This window comes from Phoenix dactylifera, chromosome 4 (assembly GCF_051530095.1).
Source record: "Phoenix dactylifera cultivar Ajwa chromosome 4, Ajwa_hap1_PhDact_Kaust_v1.1, whole genome shotgun sequence".
Classification (NCBI taxonomy): Eukaryota; Viridiplantae; Streptophyta; class Magnoliopsida; order Arecales; family Arecaceae; genus Phoenix; species Phoenix dactylifera.
The window spans coordinates 20,363,035-20,375,191 of NC_143193.1; positions in this window are offsets into that span (position 1 = coordinate 20,363,035).

Consider the following 12,157-nt stretch of genomic DNA (forward strand, 5'->3'; position numbering starts at 1 on the left):
TTCCTCCACCTGAAATTTGGATGGTTCTTCCATCCAAGGTTGTAAGTACCCGAAAAAGGATTATTAAAAGATTTTTGATATGTATTCATAACATTAGCTTGATTGTGCAAGACTTCCTTGAATGCGGGTATTGTGGGGCAATCAGTGGTGAGATGGCCAGGCATCTCACAAATCCTACAACACTCGCTGTTATGTTTTACGGTCTTGACGGGTTCAATCCTTCTAAGTTCAATTTCCTCTACCTTCCTAGTAAGGGCTGCCATTTTAGCCTGAATATCATCCTGAGTACTAAGGTTGTAAAGGCCCCCGTGTCCAATGCTAGTAGGCTTAGGCAAAGGTTTATTCACTCTGTCCCCTATATTCCATAATTGTGCAGTCTCTGCGAGAGAGTCTAAATAGTCCCATGCCTCATGGGGTTGCTTTTCCAAAAATAGACCATTACACATAGTCTCTATAAATTGTTTTAACTGTGGAGACAATTCTTCATAAAAGAAACTAATGGTTCTCCATGTTTCAAACCCGTGATGAGGACAAGAGAGAAGCAACTCTTTAAATCTCTTCCAGCATTCATAAAATGTTTCATGGTCTTTTTGTTGAAAATTACTAATGTGCCTTTTAAAAAAGTTAGTCCTTTGTGTGGGAAAGAATTTTTTCAAAAATTCTCTTTGCATATCATGCCATGTTCCTGGTGATCTAGGTCTCAAGGAGTTCAGCCATGTTTTGGCTTTATCCTTTAAGGAAAAAGGAAACAAAGTCAATTTAAAGACGTCTTCCGATACATTTGGCACTCTAAATGTGATGCTTATTTCCTCAAAATCCATAAGATGGAGATAAGGGTTCTCGAATTCCATCCCATGATACTTGGGCAGCAATTGAATTACCCCTGGTTTGATTTCAAAGTGTCCTACGTTTTTAGGAATAATCATGCATGAAGGTTGACTAGTCCTAGTAGGGTGTAAGTATTGTCGAAGTGTCATAACTGGGGGTCTACCTTCATCACCATGGTGACTTCCTACATCGTCATCAGCCATCTCACTAGATTTGAGATTTTGCGAAAGAGTTTCAATAATATGATCTAAGGAATTGTCAAAAGTTTTTCGATTCAGACGCCCAGTGTTGTCCCTATTCCAACCTAGCATACAAAATTTATTATTATTATTTTTTTTAAATGATCACCCTTGATCTTTTCTTAAAGTTCTTATCAATTTTCAATTAGCAACAAGGGTTAATGAGATATGATGATAATAAAATTCTGATTCTAAGAAAAATTTAAACACAGAAAATTCAAAACAGACAGCAGCAAAATTTTATATTAATTTAATGGTCTTAAAAGTCTCATAATGTCAATCAGACCGTTCAGATGAAGGAAACACGCATCCTTCAATAGCCGACCAAATTTGAGTCCAATCAGACGGTGAATTACTCTGATATCATAGTTTGATGCAGACTGTGCACGGAATTAAAAAAAGCAATAAAGATTAAAATTTTTATTTTTTTCGAAAGAAAAATATTAACTACTAAAGTACTAATTAAATCTAAAATTATACTAATAACTCAGTCGTTCTCCGGCAACGGCGCCAAAAACTTGATGCGTTACAGAAATGCTCTCCCAAGTGCAGGAGAATCGCACAAGTAGTATAACTCGGAAGTCCGAAGTCGATTCCTCAGAAAACGATCTATGGATTATTAGCGTAATTTTTAGATGTAATTTTTAGTTGATTTTCAGAAATTAAAAGTAGAGAATAATAGATCAATAAACAAAGTTCAATGAAATAGAAATGTTTAGGAATCTGGAATCCCCCTTGATGATATTATTTTCAACAATTAAATTCTGCAATTCTTGATTAAGGATCAATCAGATAGAATATTTCTAATTATGGAGTATATAATATGAAAACATGAATTCAAGATCTAAGTATTTATCGTGCCGATTACGTCTACGACAAATCAAACATCGAAACAATCCATGCATCAATAAATATAAACCATAAAAGATCTATTTAATAGATAAATATGCAAGAATCAAAAATATATTAATAGATGTAAATCAAAGAGGTCAATCGTTCATAATTTACTTGAAAGAAAATAAGACATCGAAGGTTCCTCCATCACCCTTCACCTAAGAAATCAGCCCTCCATTAAAAATATTAACCTCCCTATATTTTATTCTTTTATTCTTTTTCTTTTCGGAAACAGGGCATCCCCTGTTTCCCTTTCTCTCTTTTTTTTTTTTCCCAAATGGTTGGAGGCCTCCTCTGTTTTTCGAATGGCCGAATTAGACCTACCCCTTTCCACCCGAGGGAGCCCCCTTCTATACCCTGCAAGAGCCTAAAGCTCGCAGGGGAATAGGCGTGGACGGCTCAGATGTGGAAGGGGCGGATGGATCGCGCTGAAGATCGGACGCGTGGAGACGTGGATCGTTTGCGGAGGGATGCGGAGATGCTGGGAAGCGCGGATGGATCGCGATCACGGAAGCTGGGAACTCGGGTGGATGTGAGGATCTGGGACACGGAAGAGGCACGAAACCATCACGGACGGCTGGCTCACAGACGCGGCAAGGATTCGACGCTGAAAGCTGGAACGTGGACGGCTGGAGTTTGCACGCGGAGGCTGAGGACCTGAGATTCCGGAAGATTGTGATCACCTGGGTGATCTGAGCGTGGATCTTGAAGCATGGGATGCGGAAGGGAAGATCGGGACTTTGCTGGGACTCAGGTGATTGCTGATTATGTGGCTGGAACTTGGGAAGCTCTGGTAGCTTGGCCTTGAATGCGGGAACTTTGCTGGGGACTGAGATGCAAGGAATGCGAGGAATACGCAGAAGGAAGCTGAGATTCGGGATGTTGGGAGGTTGCACGCTGGGACGCTTGGGAGAAGCAGACGCGGAGGATGCTTCATGATTCTTCCACGCAGGCGGATGGGCTACATGCGGGCTCCATCGGGATGAGATGCACAGGCTGCTGGGACTTGGTTGCAATGAACTGGATGGCTGGTCTTAGCCTCCTTCTAGTGTGCAACTGGGGTTGAACCATGCAGGTGGCTGGTCACCTACGGTGATGCATCTTTTTGGACCCAATGCGCATTTTAGCTTCGATTTACGATCACCTGCACCCCACAAAAATATAATATTAATGCAACACTTTTATCATTATTTGTTAGCAATAATACTAATTTAAGTGATGTGTAGATCGTACTTTTGTGCTCTCATCAACCCCTGATCTAAGTGGGGGACGTTTACAAAGTCGTCCCTTGAGCTCGGCTCGGCATGCCCTGCGGCGTCAACGGGGAGCTGAGGAAGAGCACCCCCCTCCGCAAGAATCTACAAGCAAGCCCCTGATTTGAGTGGGGAGCGTCTACAAAGTCATCCCTTGTGCTCGGCTCGAGATGCCCTGCGGCATCAATGGAAAGCCGAGGAAGAGTACCCCCTCCGCATGAATCTATATGCAGGCCCCTGATCTGAGTGGAGGGCGTCTACAAAGTCATCCCTTGAGCTTGGCTCGGGATGCCCTGCGGCGTCAACGGAAAGCCGAGGAAGAGCACCCCCCTTCGTAGGAATCTACAAGTGGGCCCCTGATCTGAGTGGGGGGCGTCTACAAATTCATCCCTTGAGCTCGGCTCGGGATGTCCTGCGGCATCAACGGGGAGCCAAAGAAAAGCACCCCCCTCTGCATTAATCTACAAGCGGGCCCCTGATCTGAGTGGGGGGCGTCTACAAAGTCATCCCTTGAGCTCGGCTCGGGATGCCTTGCGGCATCAACGGGGAGCCGAGGAAGAGCACCCCCTCCGTAGAAATCTTCAAGCGGGCCCCTGATTTGAGTGGGGGGCGTCTACAAAATCATCCCTTGAGCTCGGCTCGGGATGCCTTACGACGTCAACGGGGAGCCGAGGAAGAGCACCCCCCTCCATAGGAATCTACAAGTGGGAACTTGATCTGAGTAGGGGGCATCTACAAAGTCATCCCTTGAGCTCCGCTCGGGATGCCCTGCGGCGTCAACGGGGAGCCGAGGAAGAGCATCCCCCTCCGCATGAATCTACAAGCAGGCCCCTGATCTGAGTGGGGGGCATCTACAAAGTCATCTCTTGAGCTCGGCTTGGGATGCCCTGCAACGTCAACAAGGAGCCGAGGAAGAGCACCCCCCTCCGCAGGAATCTACAAGCGGGCTCTGATCTGAGTGGGGGGCATCTACAAAGTCATCCCTTGAGCTCGGCTCGGGATGCCCTGCGGCGTCAACAGGGTGCCGAGGAAGAACACCCCCCTCTGCAGGAATCTACAAGCGGACCCCTAATCAAAGTGGGGGGCGTCTACAAAGTCATCTCTTGAGCTCGGCTCGGGATGCCCTGCAGCGTCAACAGGAAGCCGAGGAAGAGCACCCCCTCTGCAGGAATCTACAAGCGGGCCCCTGATTTGAGTAGGGGGCATCTACAAAGTCATCCCTTGAGCTCGGCTCGGGATGCCTTGTGGCGTCAACGGGGAGCCGAGGAAGAGCACCCCCCTCCGCAGGAATCTACAAGTAGCCCCCTGATCTGAGTGGGGGGGCATCTGCAAAGTCATTGAAAGTGAATCCTATGTTCTTCGGTGTTAAGCATGCTTAATTTTTTTTTTTTGAAAACCATGGCTGAACCTGATCGAGTTGCCTACGTACCCCTTCATAAGGGGGATCAAGCCATACGTAGTTCTTTTTAAGTTTCAAAAATGCAGCGAAAAAATCGAATCAAACAATGTAATTCATCCATGCTTACAAGATCAAATCTAAAAATCAGCACCTTAAGAACACATAGGATTATGCCGGAATCGTTTAAACAATTATGCTAAAACTTTCATGCATGATTAACTATCAGATTTGAAAGGTAAACATTCTATTCCGATTAATCTCCGAATATCCATCGAATGGATTCTGGAGATAACTCTATGAGGAGCCGCAGACCACCCTATTTCATGCACCATGCAATCCCTACAAATTAGGAAATTCATCTAAATCTTTCTAGAAAGATTTAAGGTGCCATTTTTATAGAAAATATAGCCCCACGCCTCCTCTCTTCTCACACCAATTTTTGGCCAAAAATAAAGAGGATAGGCATAGAAAATATTGGGGATAAATTAAGGTGTCATTCTTCTCCAAGAAGATAAGGATGGGTTCCTAAAATTTAGGGATTCTTCTCCTTATCCAATTCTGATTATTTGAACTCATAATCCTCATTAAATAAGGTCTTCTAATTGATTTGGATCAAGCCCAATCCAATTGGGTCAAGTCCTATCAATTGGGTCAAGCTCAATCTACTTGGGTTGAACCCAATCTAATTGGTCAAACCCTGATGCAGCCCAAATTGAATCCTATTCAATTTGGCTCAACCTAAGCCCAATTACTCAATCAAATTGAGTTTATTAGCAATCTAATTGCTAATTAATCCTCCAATAATTCAATAATTATTTTAATGCAACTTTTGCTTAGGATAATTTGTCAATCGAATTGACCAAATTATTCCTGAATGATTCTTAATCATCAATCAGCCATTTGATCAACCTAGAAAATTCTATGCATGTGACCTCATAAGTTCGAACCTAAGCCGGTAGTATAGGAACATCTTCCTATACTAATCGATGTGACCATCTAGCAATGGTACCCGACGTCCGAATAGGCCGAATATATGCGAACCAAATATTCTGCAACCCTAGACTATGGTTACTGTATAATTCAATCCCTTTGACTCCTAATGCCAGGATGACATAGAGCTCACTGTCAACCCTATAATTAGTACATCCATTATGTGATTAACTTTAGATATCTCGTGACTCGTCACAAGGATTACCCTGGCCAAGATTTTGCTAAATTAATCACAGGACATTATCTCCTGTTTCTAGGAGGGGTCAATTCCATCTTGACTCACAACTGACTACGCAAGTACTTGACTACACCCAGTGACCTTTCGTCACTGAATTAAAAATTAAGGTAGTCCGGTACCAAAGTACAGTGAGTTGCTTTCTAGTCACAGGTTGCGGTCTCAGGTCAAAGGGCCAAACTTATACCCATATCTATTCGGAACATCTCTCGATAGTAGAGCATTCCGGAATTAGTCATGTTCAGTGAAATGTACTTCTACACTTCACCTGTGTGGCATACCAGTATCTCCACACTCCTTGGTTAAGAGGACAACTAACGTATATGTCACACAACAACCTAATCTCGATAATGTTGTCGTCCTAGTAACAACATATCATTAGGTCGCGAACAAGTTTAAAGACTCAAAGATAAATCCTTCTTTATCATAACATAAATCCTAAGGACTTCATCATATAAGAGTTCATTTGAAGATAAAATGATGGATAATGCCAAATAACACTTAATTAATTTATCAATTCATTTACAAAATTCAATCATCAATATGCTGACGATTGACATTTAGGATACAATTTCCAACAACTCTCACTTAGCCTAAAGCCAATTAGCACAGTATCTAATACCCATCTTCGACTTGTGTTCGTTGAACTCTTTGATGCCGAGAATTTTGGTAAATGGGTCAGTCATATTTTCTTTTGCATCAATTTTCTATAGAATCTACCACTGTGTGCTGCTTGAAACTCTTCCAGTAGATAGCACCACCCTTAAGAGTAAAGATATAACCCGACACGCTCTTGCTATCATCTCGATCTGATTGAAAACTTAAATCGGTATATCCCTCAAGTTTTAAGTCAGAATCATCATACACAAGCCACTGGTCTTTAGTATTTCTCAAATACTTAAGAATGATTTTCACAACCTTCCAGTGGTTGCTACCTGGATCAGACTGGTATCTGCTTACTACTCCTAGTGAGTATGCCACATCTGGTTTAGTACATATCATGGCATACATTATAGATCCCACCGCCGAAGCATATGGAATTCTATCCATACTCACTCTTTCTTGAGGGGTTGTCGGACAATCCCTTTTAAAGAGGTTAATTCTATGGCCCATTGGAAGATAGCCTTTCTTGGAATTAATCATACCGAACCTCTTCAGTATAGTATCAATGTATGTGGATTGGGATAATCCAAGCAAATCCTTTAGATCTATCTCTATAGATCTTCATCCCTAAGATGTAAGATGCTTCTCCCAAATCCTTCATGGCAAATTCAGATGATAGCCATACCTTTATTCCTTGTAATGCAGGAATGTCATTCCCTATTAGAAGAATGTTATCCACATGCAAAACAAGAAATATTATAACTGAACCATTTGACCATTTATAAATGCAAGCTTCCTCTTCATTCTTAATGAAGCCATATGATTTGATCACTTTATCAAATCGTATATTCCAACTCCGTGAAGCTTGCTTTAATCCATAAATAGATTTTTGAAGCTTGCACACCTTAGACTCATCTGCAGATATAAAACCTTCAGGTTGCATCATATACACCTCCTCTTCTAAATCTCCATTTAGAAAAGCGGTCTTTACATCCATTTGCCAGATCTCATAATCTAAGTGTGCTGCTGTTGCGAGCATAATCCAAATGGACTTGAGCATTGCCACCGGAGAAAACATCTTGTCATAGTCAATACCATAATGTTGGTGATATCCCTTGGCAACCAGACGGGCTTTATAGGTCTCCACGTTTCCGTCTACGCCCCATTTTCTTTTGAAAATCCACTTACACCCTATGGATTTTATCCCTTCAGGTGGGTCAACTAATGTCCATACATCATTGACCTTCATGGATTCCATTTCGGATTGCATGGCTCCAAGCCATTTATCAGAGTCATACCTCTGCATTGCATCCATATAGATGATCGGATCCTCATCGTTTTCATCAAGTTCGACAGGATCCCCATCCCGGACTAAAAAATCGTAGTATCTGTCCGGCTGACGTGGTACTCTACCTGATCGCCTTAATGGTGCATCTAAAATGGATTCTGGATCTGATCTAATCAAATCCGACTCAATTGATTCAGTAGATGGTGTCAGGTCTTCTACATGTTGAACTTTCCTAAGCTTAACATTAGAGCTTTTAGTTCCTTTACTAAAAAATTCTTTCTCTAAGAAAACAGCTCTATTGCTTACAAACAACCTTTGTTCTTCAGCAAAGTAGAAGTAATATCCTTTAGTTTCTTTAGAGTAACCAACAAAGAAACATCTGTCAGACTTGGCTTCAAGTTTGTCTGTTTTCAAACGTTTGACGTATGTCGGCACCCCCAAATTCTAAGGTGAGAGAGCATCGGCTTACGTCCAGTCCACATCTCATGTGGTGTTTTATTTACTGACTTACTTAGAACCTTATTTAGAATGTAGCAGGCTGACTCAAGTGCATATCCCCAAAAAAATATGGGCAGACTCGCAAACCCCATCATGGATCCAACCATGTCTAACAAAGTTCGATTTCTCCTTTCTGATACACCGTTATACTGTGGTGTACCAGGAGGAGTCCATTGGGAGAGAATCCCATTCTCTCTTAGATATGTCAAAAACTCATTGGAAAGGTATTCACCCTCTCAATCTAATCGAAGAGTTTTAATACTCTTTCCAGTTTGTTTTTCTACTTCATTACGATACAATTTGAACATTTCAAATGCTTCAGATTTATGTCTCATTAAATAGACATAACCATACCTCGAAAGATCGTATGTAAACGTAATAAAATATGAATACCCACCTTTAGCATCTGTGCTCATTGGCCCACATACATCAGAATATACAAGGGTCAATGAGTCACTGGCTCGTTCATTTTTTTCAGTAAAAGGTGATTTAGTCATTTTACCAAGAAGGCATGATTCACAGATTGTTAATGATTCACAATCATTAACATTGAGAATTCTCTCTTTACTTAACCTGTTCATCCTGTTCTTATTAATATGACCTAGCCTATGATGCCAAAGGTAGATATCCATGATATTATCTATTCTAGGGTGCTTACTTGACTTGTACATTACATTAACAGGCTGTGATAATATGTATATGCCATTACTCAATTGTCCATGTATTACAGTAACATCATTCGTAATGATATCACAAAAATATTTCTTTATTGAGATCATAACCGTTTATGGCCAAAAGGCCTACAGAAATTACATTCAATAAGAACGTAGGACAATAATGACAATCACTCAAGACAACTACATGAGAATTGAAAATAAGTTTGAGATTTCATAAAGCAAGAACTGGAACAGATCTTCCATCTCCAACATTCAGGAATCTCTCACTGTTTCCAAATCTCTCATTGACCTGAAGTCCTGGCAACGAATTGCATATATTAAACGGACTTTCAGTATCTAATACCCAGGTCGAATTATCACATATAGAGAAATTACAAGGTGTTATCATATAAATACCTTAATCAGCAGCTGATTGCTCTTTTCTCTTGCTTGGCCTATTCGGGTCAAGTGAGGCAAGGTACTGAGGATAATTCCTCTTCTAATGCCCCTGCTTCTTATAGAAGTATTCTGCCAGATTTTGGTCAGCCTTAATCTTTTTGGTCTGACTTGGTTTTGTTGGGAATTGTATCCTAAATGTCAATCGTCAGCATATTGATGATTGAATATTGTAAATAAATTGACAAATTAATAAAGTATTATTTGGCATTATTCATCATTTCATCTTCAAATGAACTCTTATATGATGAAGTCCTTAGGACTTATGTTATGATAAAGGAGGATTTATCTTTGAGTCCTTAAACTTGTTCGCGACCAAATGATATGTTGTTACTAGGACGACAACATTATCGAGATTAGGTCGTTGTGTGACATATACGTTGGTTGTCCTCTTAACCAAGGAGTGTGGAGACACTGGTATGCCATACAGGTGAAGTGTAGGAGTACATTTCACTGAACGTGATCAATTCCGGAACGCTCTACTGTCGAGAGATGTTCCGAGTGGATATGGGTATAAGTTTGGCCCTCTGACCTGAGACCGCAACCTGTGACTAGCAAGCAACTCACTGTACTTTGGTACCGGACTACCTGAATTTCTAATTCAGTGACGGAAGGTCACTGGGTGCAGTCAAGTACTTGCGTAGTCAGTTGTGAGTCAAGATGGAATTGACCCCTCCTGCAAACAGGAGATAATGTCTTGTGACTAATTTAGCAAAACCTTGGCCAGGGTAATCTCAGTGAGGAGTCACGGGATATCTAAAGTTAATCACATAATGGATGTACTAATTATAGGGTTGACAGTGAGCTCTAAGTCATCCTGGCATTAAGAGTCAAAGGGATTGAATTATACAGTAACCATAGTTCAGGGTTCCAGAATATTTGCTTCGCATATATTCGGCCTATTCGGACGTCGGGTACCATTGCTAGATGGTCACATCGATTAGTGTAGGAAGTCGTTCCTATACTACCGGCTTAGGTTCGAACCTATGAGGTCACACGCATAGAAGATTCCTGATTGATCAAGAAGGCTGATGAATGATTAAGAATCATTCAGGGGTAATTTGGTCAATTCGATTGGCAAATTATCTTATAAAATAATTAAAGTAATTATCGGAGGATTAATTAGTAATTAGATTGCTAATGAACTCAATTGGATTGAGTAATTAGACTAAGGATGAGCCAAATTGAATTAGATTCAATTCTGGGCTCAATCAGGGTTTTTGACCTGATTGGATTAGGTCTGAATCAAGAGGACTTAGGTTGACCAAATTAAATTAGATTAAATTTGTGCTTAATTAGGGATTGACCTAATTGGATTAGGTTCAACCCATGGTAATTGAATCATTCTAATTGTTAGGATTTAATTAAATTAAATGGGTTTGATCTGAAACTATTCGGATCTTGAAATCCACTTGTCACATATCCATGCATGGCGCCATAAATTGATTTTTAATATGATTAAAAATTAATTTAATTTATTTAATGGTGCCATGGGACACTTGGCAACATCAGGGACCTCTTTCATCATTAGATGGGTCGAAATGGAGAGATAAATTCATGAAAATAATTGGATAAGATCAAATTCTCTCTCTTCATGACATATGCCATCCTTATCTTTATCTCACTTCTAATTAAGGTTGAATTTCGAATTTAATCACCACAAAATCACCACGTGACCCTCTAATCTGATTAGGGGCATGGGAATTTCGAAATTGAAAGAGGGAAGTGGCAACATGATGAATGGTTTAGATTAGATCAAGCTTCATAATGTAATGGCACATGAACTTGAATTTTGAATTCAAAATTCAAAACCCCACAAAATCCTCCACAAATATGGGATGGTTGGCATGAAGTTAGGTAGGAGAGCAACATTAAAAGGACCTCCATCATCTGGTGGTCGAATTCAAGGAAAAAAGAGAGAAAAAGAAGAAGAAAAAAGGGAAAAGAAAAGAGAGGAACCCTAGTTCATGCATGGAAAAATTCTGCATTCAATCTAGCTGACTTCTTCCTCCTCTAAGTCCATCGCGCCATTAGTGTTAGGGGTCCCTGATAAGAGTCTTTAGATCAGATCTAAGTCCTCTTCAATCCCTTTAAACCTTTCCTCCAAGTTCTTCCAAGAAGGCGGATCAAAAGTTGATAGTGTTTGGAAGATCAAATTTCAGCCTCAAGAAATTCTGCGCAAGCTAGCACTTCCGCAGGATTGGATCTCTTCAGGAACTTCGCGTGGACTTCTCGTAGAGGCCATTCGTGTGCGTGGCTGTGAAGTCGAGGATCAGATCCACAAGTTTCATCCATCATAAAAGGTATTAATCCTACATTAATCTTTTATTATGGTGTCAAGATCTAGGTCTGATTCCCCGAGGTTTTACCCTCTTTTGGGGCTCCTCACGGAGATATCTCCAGAATCCATTCAATGGATATTCGGAGATTAATCGGAATAGAGTTCTTAAGTTTCAGATCTGATAGTTAATCATGCATGAAAGTTTTAGCATAATTGTTTAAACGATTCCGGCATAATCCTATGTGTTCTTAAGGTGCTGATTTCTAGATTTGATCTTGTAAGCATGCATGAATTAAATTGTTTGATTCGATTTTTCCGCTGCGTTTTAAAACTTAAAAAGAACTACGTATGGCTTGATCCCCCTTATGAAAGGGGTACGTAGGCAACCCGATCAGGTTCAGCCATGGTTTTAAAAAAAAAAAAAATCCGCATGCTTAACACCGAAGAACCTAGGATTCACTTTCAGTGGTATCAGAGCAAAGGATTAGTGGAGACTATCCGATTTTCGGGAACTCTCACGCGTGATCGTGTGACGAA